This window comes from Carassius carassius, chromosome 49, assembly GCF_963082965.1.
Source record: "Carassius carassius chromosome 49, fCarCar2.1, whole genome shotgun sequence".
NCBI lineage: Eukaryota > Metazoa > Chordata > Actinopteri > Cypriniformes > Cyprinidae > Carassius > Carassius carassius.
This window is the reverse complement of record NC_081803.1, coordinates 12,724,188-12,741,306: the sequence shown is the minus strand read 5'-3', so window position 1 is coordinate 12,741,306 and position 17,119 is coordinate 12,724,188. Positions and strand designations below refer to the sequence as shown.

The 17,119-nt window shown below is 35.8% G+C and overlaps 1 protein-coding gene across 31 annotated transcripts in view; it reads right to left on the bottom strand.

Annotated features, from left to right (window-relative positions):
* LOC132132047 (disks large homolog 2) overlaps positions 1-17,119 on the bottom strand; it is a 220,222-nt gene that overhangs the window by 96,502 nt on the left and 106,601 nt on the right. The gene's annotated exons all lie outside the window — the stretch shown is intronic.

Genomic DNA, 17,119 nt, shown 5'->3' with positions numbered 1-17,119 from the left:
ATATAAAAATATATATATAATTTTTTTTAAGGAATCAAACTTGAAAGTCTGTCTGCATTGTATCACTCGTCTAGTTTTATAATTATACTATACATATCACACACACACACACACACACACACACACACACACACACACACACACACAGACAAACACACACAGACAAACACACACAGACAAACACACACACAACCTGTCAGAAGTTTGGAAAAATTAAATGTTAAATATTTTTTGAAAGTCTCTTTGTTATGGTCATGATCTGTTTTGGTTTAGTTTTCTGTGATTCCCTTTCTCCTGCCCTGTTTGTTTATATGGTTTTTGATTAATTTGCTCATTCGTCATTATTAGTTAACTCCCTACTCCTGTTTTCCATTTATCAGATGCCTTACTTAAAGTCTTCTTTTTGTTCAGTATTTTGTTGGTTATTAGTTCATGTTAGATGTTGCATGTGGAATACAATATTAAATACTTTTTATTGTGGATTATCCCGGTCTTCGTCTTCCTGAGAGACTGTAACAGAATAACTGACCTACAAAGTATTTAAAATAGCTGTGTTTTTCTTTCTTTTTGTTTTGTTTTCCTCCTTCCAAATGGCTATCCCTGCCATGCAACTCCTTTGTCTGGAGCAACAGAACTGTCTAGAGAACCATACCAGGGACTTTTTAGATCTGGCGTCCCTTACCCACTTCCCGGACCGCTTGCTCTGTGTATTCTACATCACCAGCCTGAGCAAGTGTGTAAGGCACACCTGCCAGAGAATGGTCCCCAGGAGGATTTCGCCGCTTTCATGGATTGGGTGCTGGAGATTAACAGATTACCATTCACCGTCTGCCCCGCTGAGGAGGATATCTCCAGCCCCACTGATGAACCAGAGTCCAGCCAGCCGTCATCCTTCTGCATGACTGAGCCTGCTGCAGACGGAGAGCCTGAGCCTGACGCGACACGTGAACCAGCAAGCATCAATCGCCACTGAGCCTATCATCGCCCTGGAGCCCGAACCTCAAGAACATTCTGACCAGGTGTGTGAGCCGGCGACATCGCCCGTCCCCGAGGGAGTACTAGTGGAGATCGAGGGCTTAGAGGGAAGCCCCACCCACATTCCCACCACTGAGGGTGAGCTGCAGCCGGTTTCTGGGATTTATTCTAAGGAACTTGTGTTAATGATGTGAGTGAAAGCAGGTACAACTGCAGGAGAAATGGCATGAAGGAGATGAGATGGAATAGGATCAAGCGGACAAGTAGTGGGATGATTAGAAAGGATGAGTTTGTAGACTTCTACCTCAGAGAGTGAAGAGAAGGATATGAATGAGTGTTTGTTTGCTGGTAAGATGTGCTTGATAGACTGTGGTGTGGAAAATTGTGTACTGATGTTTTTAATTTTATTAAAGAAAAACGTGGAAAAGTTGTCAGCTATTAGAGTTGATGCAGGAGGGGGAGGAGAAGGACAAAGGAAGGAAGGAAAATGTTTTAAAGAGCATGTGAGAGTTAGACGAATTGTTAATTTTGTTATGGTAGAATGTCCTTTTAGCAGTGGAGACATCAGCAGAGAAGTAAGAGAGGAGTGACTGATAAACACTAAGGTCAGTAGTACTTTTATTATTAGAAAATACGGGATTAGTTTCCACTGTTATACTGATGATACTCAACTATATATCTCAACAAGACCAGATGAAACTTCTAAATTATCTAAGCTAACAGAGTGTGTTGAAAATGTAAAAGACTGGATGACCAATAATTTTCTCCTATTAAATTCAGATAAGACAGAGATATTACTTACTGGACCAAAAACAGTACACAGAATCTATTGGATTACAATTTACACCTAGACAGCTGTACAGTTAATTCCCCTACAATCAAAAATCTGGGTGTTAGACAGCAACTTGACTTTTGAAAATCATATTCCCCATAAAAATGCTATAAAAACAGCATTCCATCTTAAAAAACATTGCCAAGCTTCGAAATATGTTACCTGTTTCTGATGCAGAAAAGCTAGTGCATGCATTCATGATCTTTAGATTGGACTATTGTAATATACTGCTAGGTGGTTGTCCAGAATCCTCAATAAACAAGCTACAGGTAGTCCAAAATGCAGCAGCTACAGACCTTACCAGGTCAAGAAAATTTGATCATATTACCCCAATTTTACAGTCTCTGGCTAACTATTAAGGTCCGTATCAGTCACAAAATATTGCTACTTACCTATAAGGCCCTAATGAGTTAGCTCCTGCGTACCTAACTAGTCTTCTACCACGCTACAATCCATCACACTACCTAAGGTTGCAAAATTCTGGACTTTTGGTAGTACCTAGGAAAGCAAAGTCCACTAAAGGAGGTAGAGCTTTTTCGCATTTGGCTCCCAAACTCAGGAATAGCCTTCCTGATAACGTTTGGGGTTCAGACACACTCTTGCTGTTTAAATCTAGATTAAAGACACTTATCTTTGGCATTCAAGTACTGCATCTCATAATCTTTCACTGCAGTTATATCTGATCAAATGGAGATTATTATTCTTTAGCTTGGGTTAAACAAAGAAATTTTGCATGGTTGGAACGGCAGCTACGCTAATTATGTCTCTATTTGTTTTTTTATTTTTGCCACAGGATGTAGCTAGGACTTACATAAGCATGAGTTTCGATCCAGAACACCTGAGAAGAGATGATGCCCACACCTCAAAGGACTTCAGATTATGCTAACCCTGAAACAACATACAGACCTACATTTATTGCAACATATAACAATTGCTGTTAATAGTGTTCATTGCCTGTTTGATTATTTAATTGATTTCTGCCATAAGTACATTAACTGACAGTCACCACTGATAAGCTACTACTAAATTACTTAATTTTGAAAGCACTATACAAAAAATACATAAATAAATAAAAAATAAATACATTTGCATAATTTTGCTCAAAACAACTTTTCTTCTCTTAAAAGGAGCGTCAGCGGCCCAGTGCACAAACTATGACAGGAACTGTTTGTCATACATATAAAACAAGTGTTATTATTCATTAATTCATAAATATAAATTCATTCATCATAAATATAAATTCATAAATTCATACATATTTGGGTTTTGTTGTTTAAACTTGTGTTAGATACACAATAAATTTATGTTTTGTACCGTTTGTTTGTGGCATGGTCTCCTATCTCTTGTTAAGGCTCTGAGTTAGTCGTAACAATATATATTTTATATATTAACCTATAAAAATAAATAAAGGTGGACATTAGTAGGTAGCCTTAGCCACAGTGGGATTGCATTTTACTGTTTGCACATTTATTTATCCCACTGTTAAAGCATCCAGATGCTTGATTGTAAAGTCTGTTTTATATGGCTATTTATTTATTTTTTTCAATGAGGTCAGGAAAAACAAACCTCTTTAAAAGATCAGAACAAATTTAGTCATTTCTAAAAGTCATTAATTATGGTACGCTCCTGCATGTGATGAATAAATACAGACAAGCAGCTCTGGAAAAGCAAGCTCCAATATCTTGAGTTCTCATTTTCATTTAAAAAATGATGACACAAAGATCACAAAGAGCCATATAATGAGTTGAGCAAAAAAACAGCATAAACATGTGCTGGGCGTCGGGTCCTGGAGGTCTCTGAAACCCTGTCAGTAAAACCCACTTGGCATTCTCTCTGTTGTTTAGCACTTGCAGTGCAGCATAACCCTGTTAGAGCTACACTCATTAGAGATACAGGGTGAAGGTCACACACACACACACACACACACACAATGACAAGGTTGGACCCAAGCGTGGGTCTGATTATTAAAAACATTGCAGTCAGGCACATCTGTTACCAGGCAACTGCCAGGATCCGACTGCATTCATGGATTTATGAAGACAGATTTTAAGAAAAGAGGACACAATAACATGTGTCCAATCCATAAAACATCAATGCCGGGATTTGCTATAACTGAGACAAATACTAATAAATATAGCATAGTATCGCATAGTGTAAAATACACAGTCAGGTTCAAAATATTCCTTTTCATTGGTGATTTGGCCCAAGCAGATACTTCATCACAATTAAAAACTCTTATTATTTTTCAAATCCAAAAGCCAAAGACAAAAGGTTTTTTTTTTGCATTTCAAACAGTCTGAGGATTGATCAGGATGCCTAGATATTTTCTCTTTTATAATCCCCAATCTCTGTTATCTACAATTAAAGAGGCAGTTCAATATACATATCACTGTGTTTGCTTCCTCCGCATCTGTGAGAGAGAGAAAGAAAGCCAAGGAACAGCAAGATGCCTTTGCTTTGACACTGCACCTTCTCACTGGTTAAATGTAACTTTATTGACAGATTAGGGGTTGGACCGATAGACGATGCCATCGTCCACTGCTGATGGCTGATAGACATCACAATGTTGCGCAGGCATCGTAATCCCCCCCCACCCCTTTTTCGAATAGCTTTCGCTTTTTAGTTTCACTATCACTTTCAAGATTCGCAATCGCACGTACTCTGTTTATACTATGGATTTATACAAGATTATATATTTGTCAGTGGTAATTAAGGATCTGAAAATAATTGCCCATCATCCTCAGTCATCCTCTCCACTCACCGTGTCTACACCGGATGCGACCGTTGTCCTGTTGTGCCACGCCGCATCAGCTAAAGACTGTCTATACTGGACGCGACAAAGCGACTGTTGAAAATCATTTGAAATTGAAAACTCTTATTAACTAAACCCACCATTGACATTGATGAGTTTAACCCCTTAGGTATCAAAATTTGGTATCAATGACGAGACGATGCTCGATACTCGATGGTATTGAGGCAATTTTGTCGGTGCCTAAAAAGTATCGAACTTGATACCCAGCCCTACGTTTAAGTACATAATTTTTTTTTCAGGTGTGAACTAAAATGCTCCAATATTTATTCTGCTGACATATTTAACTAAAAAAAAAACAGCAACAGGTTCTAATATAACATTAGGTTATACAATGAAGCAAGTAAAACACCAGAAAGAGAAACAGATGGGTAACACATGTGACACTCTCCTAGCTGCTCTCTAAAGCTCTGGAAGCGTTTCGCTACTCTCTCATGTAATTTTCCAATTCAGTGTGTTTACATGATTTATATGTCAGCATCTGTCGATCTGTAAAATTAACACTTTTAAAGATTCCTGTCATTTCTTTCACTTTGAATCAGTTTTTTCTTGATATAATTAACAGAATATTGTTTTTGTGGGTAAACTATCCCTTTAACAGAAGTGAGTGTTTTTATGCACAGATGACCAAAAAGCTATTATTTACTCTAAAAAAATTAAAAAATCTATGTTTGACAGCCAGCCGAGCACTGGGATCATCATTGCAGATAGTAGCAGTGCATGTCAAGGATTCTAATTGTTTCAGATCTGTTGCAAATCTCTAACTGTATAACAGTGAAATTTTGATTAGATGCTATTTCAAGGACAATGACACTTCAGATTAAGTACTTTTGTCAGTTTTAAAATACTTTCTCCTCTCCATTTTTAATATGCAGAAATATTTATAAGCTAAGACATTTGTAGATTAGCTTAATAGGTTTTTGCAAGTACATCTATGAACTGTACAATTTATGATAAAAAAATAAAAAAATACTGCTTTTCTAATTTGTATTAATGTACATTAAGGTGTTTTGTGTTATATTTCATGTTATTTAGTGAATGTTTATTGCACTATTTTAGAGATGGTGTTTTGTGTGTGTGTGTGTGTGTGTGTGTGTGTCTGATCCTGTGCACAGTCTATATACGAGTATTAGCCATGTTTTATATACAGACAACTTCAAATGAAATCTGATTCATCATGTGTTTTTTTGTTGTACCACCAGCATTATAAAGCCACAAATATGCCATCCCGTAACACCTGAAACACTGTCACCATATTACCATATTTTGTACAGTAAATTTCTGGCAGATTTTTTTAAACCATAAATATAACAGGATAGATCTTTTTACAGTGCAAATTAGATTATTCAGAAACCAATACCCTTTTAATAGTGGTTACACACTCACCTAAGCAGCTGTTGACAATAAGCAAAAAGTAAGTGCTTCTCATGTCTCTAAATGCCTCTAAGTGTCTGATTATGTAAAGAAATCATTCATTGGCAAAACAAAACCACTGACAAGGACTGTTAACTTTCAACATCGCATAAAAACATAGCTGGCCCTTGTAACTCTCCAATAGAGCTGAAACAACGAATCGATTTAATCGATTAAAATCGATTATTAAAATAGTTGTCAACTAATTTAGTCATCGATTCGTTGCTAAATAACTTTTATTTGCCGTAAGCGGCTCATTTCGTGCATATTTCAAATCTGCGGTGACCAAAGTGTGGCAGTAATGAGCCACCGGAGGTTTTACTCAGCCAGTACAACAGGAGAAGTAGCGAATAGCCAATAGCTGGCCTTGTTTTATGTCACGTGCTTCCCGAACAGCGTCTCTGCAGCCATAGACATCATATGATGTCTATATGTCTGCAGCATTCAGCGTGATGTGGGAGTACTTTACATTGAGCCTTTAAAAAAGAAGAGTAACCTGTAAACTCTGCACTACTGCACTGTTTAAGGGGACGTTCACATATCGCGTCTTTTGCGCGCTCAAGTTCGTTATTTCCAACACCGCACCGCATCGAGTTAAAAACATTTAAACTTTTCAGAATGCCGCAACCGCACCGCGGGTCATGTGACAAGAACTAACCAATCAGCTTCCTTCTTTTCCCGTAACAACGTTAAAAGCTCAGTCAAGATGAAAGGAACAGCTGATCATAGTTGTATATGGATTTCCATTTTGAAATAAACTTAGTAGCAGAGCTACTGCAAGCGATTTATTTGAGCTGCAAATCCATTTATCCTTTGCTGAAATTTCCGCGTCTTCAAGGAGAGCACGTCATGGTTGCTTAGCAAAGGCAGACGCCTCAGGGGCGCTTCTGCCCGAGCGCTTTGGAAAGAAGGAGAAAGCGGTGCGCCTAGCGTTTTCCACGCGTTTTTAGGCACGATTTGTGAACGGCCCCTAAGACTTTCATTTGTGCAGATTCTCCAGTACAATGTTGTTTGCAAATGTTTAGTCGTAAAAGCTGATAACATTGCTTTTTAACAGTTAACATTTAAAGCTTTACAAACATGTTCTGTGATCAGTTTGTCGTTTACCAGTTCAAAATTCAGTCGTGCAGCCTAATTATGACTGAATGAGAGAGGTTAATGTAGATATTTGAAATGCACTTTTTTTCTAAGTATTCACTGCTCTTTTTCACACAGCAGGTTTTTTGTGTGTGACTGTCCAATTTTTTCTTCTGGACAACCTTCTGATAGATTTTACTTTAAATTGTGAGTTCCATTCAGGTTTCATGCCATTGGCACTTTTTTTGAAGGATTGTTTACAATTTCACAGCAAAAGCTATAAAGCTGTTTCCCAGTAAATAATAAAATATAATGCACTGCAATTTTATTCTGTTTTATCCTTATTCTTCGTGAAAATATGTTCTGAAAGATTCCTTAATAAGCTTTGTTCAGGATGTTAAACTACTTTAGGAGCTCTAAGGACTGCCATGGTGAAAACATTATTTGAAATCTCCTTGTGAAATTTGCTAGAGTATGGGTCAGTGTTTTGATTGCAGAAGAGTTCGACAAAGGATTACTAACACAATAAAACAACTCCAGGTATATTTTTGATGAGGATATGACAGTGCAAAATGGTTAAAATCTCTTAAATCTATGCTGAATGATAAAGACCATTTATTAATAATTTACTTGGGGAAAAAATGGAAAAAACTCAAATATAAGTACATAAACTGAGTAATCGATTAATCGTAAAAATAATCGACAGATTAATCGATTATCAAAATAATCGTTAGTTGCAGCCCTACTCTCCAAACACTCTTTTACTCTCTGGTAGTCCTGACTCCTAAAACCCCTTCAAAACACGGAGTCTATGAACAGACTAATGAGTTCATCACTTCTTTATTTAAAAACCCTGGAGCCAATTTCATTAAGCTCATGGTTAAAGGCAGACATAAGTGCTTTAGTTAAAGTGATGTGACAAAAATGAGAAGACCTGAAAACAATTAGTATGCTAATGAGACAAATTCAAACTACTTGACTTTGTTACATGCGCTGTGAAAATAATGCCTGTCTGTGACAAAATAGCACACCTCATAATGAACAAAGACAGACAACTGTTGTGAGTATGTTTTTACGGCATTACTAGGCTGTTCTGGGTGGTTTACTGGCCTAAAGGTGTGGTCACATTTACTGTGGTTCAGCAAATTTTTGCAGGTGAAAATCCAGTAATTTCAATAGAAATCCACATGATCTGAAATTTCATGTGAGGGCGAAAGAGTTCCACACACAGATTTTGTAAAAATTTTAAGTTGGTCAAGCAAATTTGCTGCATTGACCAAACAAACTTCTGTTCAGTGTTGTTAGAAAACTAAAAATAATTTTCATTCATTGAAATATTGCTGAAATAAAATATAAATATTACATGAAATATGTTCTGAAAGTTGAAAATCAGAAATGTTGCCTCAAATAAACGTTTATGTTGAAGTACTAAAATGACTAGAAACTTGAACAAGAGTAAATTAAAACTGACAAAAGCAAAAACCAAAACATACTAAAATTAAAATGAATTCTAAAAATATTAATGAATATTATAATAGTATATACAAAAACAACACCACTTCTAATTGAGCTGTGTTCCATACATCACAACACTATTAACAACAGACCTTTTGTTTTGTTTTTTGCTTAAAAAATTAAGTTTAATGAAAAAATAATGCTAAATAATAAGTAACACATTAACATATTTCTTCCTGTTGGCAGCTGTGCTAAATTATTTTGATACGGATTTAGCAGTAGCAAATTTGTGATGATTAATGTATTTAGGTCTCCTCACAACTCTCCTTTCCTTTGTTTTAGTTCTTCTCCTCGCCTTCCATCTCTTTTCTTTCTTTTTGAGTTAATTGTCTGATCTCTAATTCCACCCAAGGCTCATCTTCCAGACAATCAAGCCTGGTCCTTTACTCTGACCTGGGCACATACAGAGCCCTGACTCTGAAGTAATAATTTCACCAGGGAGGAGAGATAACCAAACAATCACCATTAACCCTAAGCCTTTGCTGTCTCTCATTACTTTTCTGAGGTGCGCTCTCTCTCAGGAAGAAAAGAGCTCTGATTCTGCTAATAAATATCATGCTTCACCCCTGCTGAGCTCCGCTCATTAAAACCACAGATGTTTGCTCGACTGGTGGACGGCTAATATCTCATCTAGAAGGTGCATGTCCTTTCTGCTTATGTTATTCAATAATGTGACTTGAAGATCAATATCCTGTCATCCGACTGTCAAGCTTCTGAGAGAACCATCTTATGCAGTAGTACAATTAGTGCTTTGTGTTAAAGCAGCTTTTCAGCAGGAGGACCTGGGTTGAAAGCAGGCGACAGGTGTGCAAGCTAATTCACCATGTCTAGCCCTGCAGTGATTCAGAGAGAATAATGGAGCTACATTTCTCACTCACCTCTTGGCATAAAAGTCTCACACTCACTCTCTCCAAGCCATGAGGGGACCACAAGGCTAGAATATACATGCAGAGAATGTCGATAGGGATTTAATCAAGTTTGGCTGCCGAACAGAGTGCATCCAGACTGAAAGCTTCTATTAGTCTCATGTAGAAAGATCTTTTGACCATTATATAAGTCTTGTACTCAACTTATTCTGGCCAGAAACTGCTCTCTTGGACACAAATTAGTCATCTGGTCAATATGTACATGTAAATTTACAGATTTGCTCAAGGATATTTTGTGTAAAATATGCTTTAAACGATTTGTGAATGTGTGCCGTCTGAGGATCAAGGTGTGGTCATACTATATATATATATATATATATATATATATGTAAGGAATAATTGATGATAATAATTGGGCCGTTAAATCATTAGAAAAATAATGCACACCCGAGGTGGTGATGCAGCCATGACACACCTCGGGTGTGCATTATTTTTCTAATCATTTTCTAATATAGTTTTTGTACTTAAATCGCTATTTTGAGTAGGATTATTTTTTGTGCATCTCATCCAATGCCTCTTTTGCTAGTTCCAAAATGTAATTTTAAAGCTGGTAATGGAGGCTTGAGCCATTGATAGCATTCTAATGCAGTTATTATTTAAGTTATTAAAAAGAGAGCGAGAGAGAGCTTGTGTGAATTAGGCTAACTTACCTCTTTGCATCTCTAAACAGCACTGTTTCCTCGCTAGAGGAAAATGTCATGTGTGGCCTTTAAGTTGCTACACTATGTAGACTGATATAATCATCAGGGCAGAGCTGACAACACCTTTTGTGCAAACTGCGTGACGGTTATTACAGCTTTAATATGCAAAGTGATATGGAACTGTAATGTGATCAGGAGAGCTGCCTGGAACTACATTCGCCGTGCGTTCCCAGAAAATAATTACACACCTCAGAACATTTGTCAGCCAATCAGATTCAAGCATTCAACAGCACCACAGTATAAATATATATTAGTGCTGGGCAACGATATTTTTAGGGGCCAAGCACCGAAGGTGCGTAGGCACCTACAGTATTGTATCCGTTAGGATTCTTATTATTATTATTCTTCCTTTTTCTTCCGCCGCAAGTCTATGGCAGCCCATAGAACCGATTGCGGGAAAGTTGTATAATTTGGCACACTGATGGAGGACTGTCCCAACATTAACTATAGCAAATTTGAAGTCTCTAACTCCAACTCTCTAGCGCCACCACTTGTCCAAAATTTCAATCCTAATAACTTTTGAACCGTAAGCCAGAAAATGAAATTTTCTCTGAATCCTTGGTTCATGGCAAGTCGAATAAACCCCAAAATTCAAAAATGGCAAGGTTAAGTTTTTTCGCTATTTTCAATTTTTCAAAAAACGTACTTTTTCGAACTCGTCCTGGACGGTTAGTCCGATTTTCACGAAAATTGGCTCAGATCATCTTCAAATATTGCTGGCAAAAAGTTATGGAATTCAAGTTGATTCGTCCAACCGTTGTCTAATGACACGTGAACAAATTTGACGAAAAGCACGCAAAAATACACATGAGGCTATATCTCGGCCACGGTTTGGTTAGGCAACTTGGTGTGTGTTATAATAAGTATGACCTGAGACTACCTGCATAGTTTCGATGCAGCGCCACCTAGTGGTCAGGAGATATGAAAAATGCATATTTTGGCTTATAACTTTTCAACGGTTTGGTCAAAAACTGGTCTTTTTAGATTCAGTGAGTCATGTCGAGTCGAATGATATCCAATTTTCCTGTGTAAGCCATTTTAGGCGTCGGCCATTTTGAATTATGCTTTAAAATGCTGTATTTTTTGAACGCAGCATCGTATCGTTATGACGATAATTACAAAAATATTCAGCTTCATGCCCTGAAGGTACTCAAAAAGTTTGGTGGCAAGAGAGCATCGATACCAAATATGCCAAAATTGGCCATACTTCCTGTCCGCCATTTTGATTAATATTAAAACCCTACTTTTTCGAACTCCTCCTAGACCGTTAGTCTGATTTTCACCAAATTTGATGTGGATCATCTTCAGACGATGCTGGCAAAAAGTTATGGATTTCGTGTCGATATACGAAACAGTTCTCATTTAGCGCATCAACGAATTTGCTGGAAGGGTGCCAAAATGCATTTGAGGCTGTATCTCTGCAAAGCTTTGACTTATTTGCACCAAACTTTGTATGTGTCATCGACACCTCACACTGACCATGCCACATATATTTAGTAACAGCGCCACCTATTGGTCAAGAGTAATAAACCATTCATTAACCATGAATAATTACACTTATAAAAATGCTAATAACTTTTTAATGCGTTAGCCTATTACAATGCCTACAACCATAGATACTAAATATGCCAGATTAAGCTGAACTTCCGGTTCACAATTTTGATTTAGGTTGAAAACTTATTTTCGTACTTCTCATCAACCGTAGGTCCGATTTTGACCAAATTTGAATCAAATGATTTTCAGACTGTGCTGACAATATGTTATGGATTTTGTGTCGATAGACAAAACCGTTTTTGCATACCACAGTGACGAATTTGAGGCACAATGCCAAAATGACACTTGAGGCTGTATCTCTGCAATGCTTTGGCATATTGACACCAAACTTTGTGTATGTCATTGACAAGTCACAAAGAGTACACCAATTTGATTTGATAACAGCGCCACCTATTGGTCAAACTTGATAGGCCACGTAATCATGCTAGTAGAGATTGTATTTATGTTTTTTTTATCCATGTCAATTACAATCATCCTAAAATTGCTTTAATTGCTCATTGCTGAACTTCGTGTGATGCTCCTTTCCATGCTTTGCTACTCAACTTTACGCTGGAGTGCTTTTTATTTTTATTATTGTAATTAATCGCATAATGCACAAAACTAATAATACATTCAAAAGTAGTGTATTGTGTACTTTTTTATTTAAAAGTAGGCCTACTACTATATGAACAAAAGTGTAATAACATTTGGTTTACAAACACTTTAAACAAATAACGTGGTTTTTAAAGCAGTGTTCCTTTTACATAGTAGCAGTTAAAATATTTATTGTAGCTTAAATCTCAACTTATAACTCTAATGTAATTAAATGAAATATAAAACAAGCTATTTGTCACTGCCAGGACATTAATGTTTTTATAGAAAATATTTTATAGTTTGTTATAGAAAAACAAGTTATGCTCAGAGTCCAAAACCTCGATCATAACATTACAACAGGCACCTTCCCATTTGAGACCTGCACAACTGCGGGACTCATCACAGCACAATGCGGCGCGGGTAGATGTACAACACTTGATGTGCGGGTAGAGACTCGTGTGCGGGACACATGAGAATAATTAGTGTGTGCTCACATTAGGCAATCTTAACCGTGGCATGGTGCGTTTGACCCCCAAAGCCTGGTTTATTTGACTAGTGTGATCGCTCCGTTTAGCAGTCCCTGGCTCAGTTGGAAGAGGTGGGCAAGAGCACTGTTCAGTTATATATAGACCAGTGAGTGTGAGCGCTAACCACGCGAGATGCTTCTCTGCTGTCTTGCTATCACGTGCTATCTGAAACTTTCTATTTCTAACTTATAAAGTCATGTTTATGTTTATGTGCTTGTTGCATTCTTTTCTGTTAAAAATAATTTCAATACATGCACAAGTTTCATCTTTCACTGTATAAAAAGTTTCAAGTTTGGTGAACTCTGATCTATGAATTCATGTAAATTATTATTAGAAAAATAAATATATGAGTAAATGTAAAAAAACATAATATTTGCATTATATAGGTTTTATTTCAAAAATATATTTATTTATAATTTTAAATAATATTCAATATTAATTAATTATATTATAAATCTTACATAAATAAATATTTAAATTATTAGAAATGTAAAATAAAAAGTGTTTTATCTGTGTTTTTAAATATTTTATATTATAATTCCCAAGTAATATTTTATATTAATAGGTCATATTATATAATAATATTTAAAAGGGACCTTTATTATGATTTAACTTTTTTAACTTAGTGTGTAATGTTGCTGTTTGACCATAAACAACATCTGCAAAGTTACGATGCTCAAAGTTCAATTATTATTATTATTATTTTAATTATTATTTTCTCATTTATATCTCATGACTTGTGTCACTCTTCTTACTTTTTTTCTTACTCTTTTCTTCAGTCTCACTATAAAAGTAAACTTTTGCTGCATCATGAAATAAATCGGGAATCTGGTTTTAAGTAAAATAAGCATGTATAAATAAATACATTTATTAAGCATTTATAACGTAAGATAGAAATGGCTCAATATTTGGCAGGTAAAATAACTTTTTATTCATGCATTTATAACTTCTTATCAATTTATAATACATTTGTAAATGAGTTAGTCACTCATGAACACCTTTGTAAACCCTCTATAAAGGGAAACTTTATATAAAGTGTTAGTCTCATAGTTTCTATCAATATTTTTATGCTGTAGCAAGGACGAAAACAAAGGGCAATGCTGTCTGGCTCCACTAGCCAGTTGCTTATTCATACTTATCTGACAAACACCTACAAATTTTATTTAATTCCAACAGTGAACTTCGAATGTTGGTGTTTGTTGGCATTTATGTGATCAGTGTAAATTATTCTTTGATTACAGCTTTTCTGTAGTGTTTACCCACATGCTTGTTTAGCTACAAGCATGCTAAATATGGTTCTGTGTTTGGTTGTGGCCACTGTAGTAAAGCCATGGTTAGTCTTCATAATGGGCTCATAGCTCTGGCAAAAGATATTTAGCTACATTTGTTCTATAAAGACACAACTAACTGTGCAATAGAGTCAGTAGCAACCACTGTAGATTCACAGTCAATATAATGATTATATGAAAATCATGGATATTGGTAATGGTAAGGGGGCATGATGTTTCAGGACAATGTGCACTAGACGGTTAGCAAATCATGCTGACCAATCTGAGCCCATTGCGTATTTCTGAGGGAGGGGCTTTAGAGAACCAGGAAGTCAACAGCCCTTTTTTAGGAGAATGGAAACAGCCATGTAGAAAAAAGGTCAAATATGTGAAAAATAAAGTTTTTTGTTTGTTTGTTTGTTTGTTTTGTTTTTAACTAAGTATTAAAACGTTGAAGTAGACCCAATAAACCCCTTTAATATTGTTATTATAAATGATATTAAATAATAAAAAACAAATAAATGACAATATATTTAAATATTTAGCATTATATATTTTTACAAATATTTCTTTTAAAAATAACATTTGATATAAATAATATAATATTAAATAACATAAGCATTTAAAGTAATATTAAAAAAATTTGTAAAATAATATTATAATCAGTGTTGGGTGTAGGGGTTGCACCGACTAATCGTCTAGTCGACTACAATGCTCTGCCATGACGCTTTAAGATTGACGTCGACTACTCGCCGGTCCTATAGAGGGCGCAACAGGATAATAAAAGTTTGAAGGAGTTCCTCATATACGCACCGTTTCCAGTTAAAATGAAAAATAAATGTATACTGGTAAAGGTCCACAAGACCTGTGATTAAATTACTAGATGCTCGAAATTGAACAGGAGAACACAGATTTTAAACAGCTTATTCTACAGGTAAGTTAATCGCTGTTCTAATCTAATGCGCTGCTGCACTGTAACACACACACATAGGCTACAGACAGTAGCTCGTACGTCATGTGCAAATCGCTCGCTCACAGAATCATTCAGCGCGGAAAAGTACTGTCAACGCTGTTCTGTGATTTCTCAATAAAATAGCTTAGAAACTGAAAAGTTCAAGCACATATTTGTTGATAACTAAATCCCACAGCGTCATTACTACTAGAGAGATGCTGCCATGTAGAAAAAATTGACACACACAATCACTCTCACATATGCATTCATATGAATGTAATCTTTACTGTGCTACTTTATCTGTAGCTGATTTAGAACAAGCAGAAATCTGTGAGAAATAAAACAACCCAAAGGCAAAAGAACTGATAAAAATGAGCTGTTAAAGGAGCAATAGCCATGTACGCAGTGCTGTGTCATATGCCACACAGCTCCACAGCTCCAGATTTATTTGTTTATTAATGACGTCATCAGCGACTAATCGACTTTGACTCGACTTTCATCACAAAAAAGTCGCCTTTAAAAAATCAGAAGTGGTTCAACTCCTAGTTGGGTGTAACGGGTTACAAACTCAGCGAAAACTTGACACAGAGACATGAGAAATATGTCTATAAAGCTTGTGTCTACTTTTAAATGAAAGAATTAAAATCGAAAACAAATATTCTCTGATTATGAAATCATATGAAACTAAAGCGAGGTACAGTCTTTCACATATCTGAGCTCATTATATGCAGTCACCTGTGCTCAAACACCCTCATCTAGATACAAAAAATAGATTAAAAATACATAAATAAATCAAGATTGGGCTAATTTTCATTGTTTTTGAAAGAAGAAGCTATGGAGAATTTACTTCAGAAGAACAGTGCGATCTGCCGTGGCTTTATTCGGTGGAGGTGATCATTTCTGTAATTTATTCTTATTAAAGTGTTATTTATTTTACATAAACCTATACAAATTTTACTAGTTGGGCTTTTCCTGAACATCATACCAAACTGAAATGTATTGTTTAATTTTCTTAAGCTTTTTTGTTATTCAGATATGTTGTTATTCAGAGTATTTCTATTTGTTAACCAAAGAAGGTTACATTGTTTTATAAAAATGTTTTAAGTATTACAGTTGTTTTAAAGCTAAAAGGCTAAACTATTCTACTGTATGTTTGACTCAAATTGAAAGAATAAAGAGTTTAATTTCTATTAAGGTGTATAGGGACTTAGGGACTTATAGGGATGTAGCCTAATAAGTGATTTGAATAATTAAGTTACTTATTGACTAACTAAGTTACTTTTCAGACAGAGTAATTAGTAAAGTAATTAAAATAAAATATTGATGATGTAATAAGTAATAGTAATTAATTACTTTTTGAAAGTAACTTCGCCAACACTGATTATAATTTTGCATATCTATAACATATGCCTCCTACAGAAACAGTCTGCATACTCTAGTTTCTCAACAGCAACTGATGCAGCTATGCTTGTTGCATTTTTGTTTATTTCAGAATTAACTTGTACCTCATTCAATCCTGAGGTGTGATAGATATACCTGTACACATTGAAGCTGTTGGCTAATCTTAGGAGTCCGAGAGGATGGTTGAAGTGTGTGCAAGTGTATGTGTATTTACTTTTGTGTGTGTGTATGCATATAAGAGTTTCTGGAAGGCCTGATAAGGCAGAGTGATGCCAGAAGTGTGACACAAACTCTACCTGCCATACAGGCTGTGTACGATCAATGACTGCTAATTCGAGAACTGGTAGAGCTTTCAGAGACGCACATTCACACATACTGACAGAAACCAATACTGATTTCTCTCAATAGTTTATGTACTTAATCTGCAATAAACATAATCAAAATATCAGCAGCAATCACACTGAGTGACATTCACCCCAAAACAAACATCACAGATAAAATAGTCACAAAGATGAACATCACATAAATTGATCGCACTTGTGTCGACCATATTTGGAGAAAATAAATGTGATTTCACTGCACAAATGGGTTCCTTC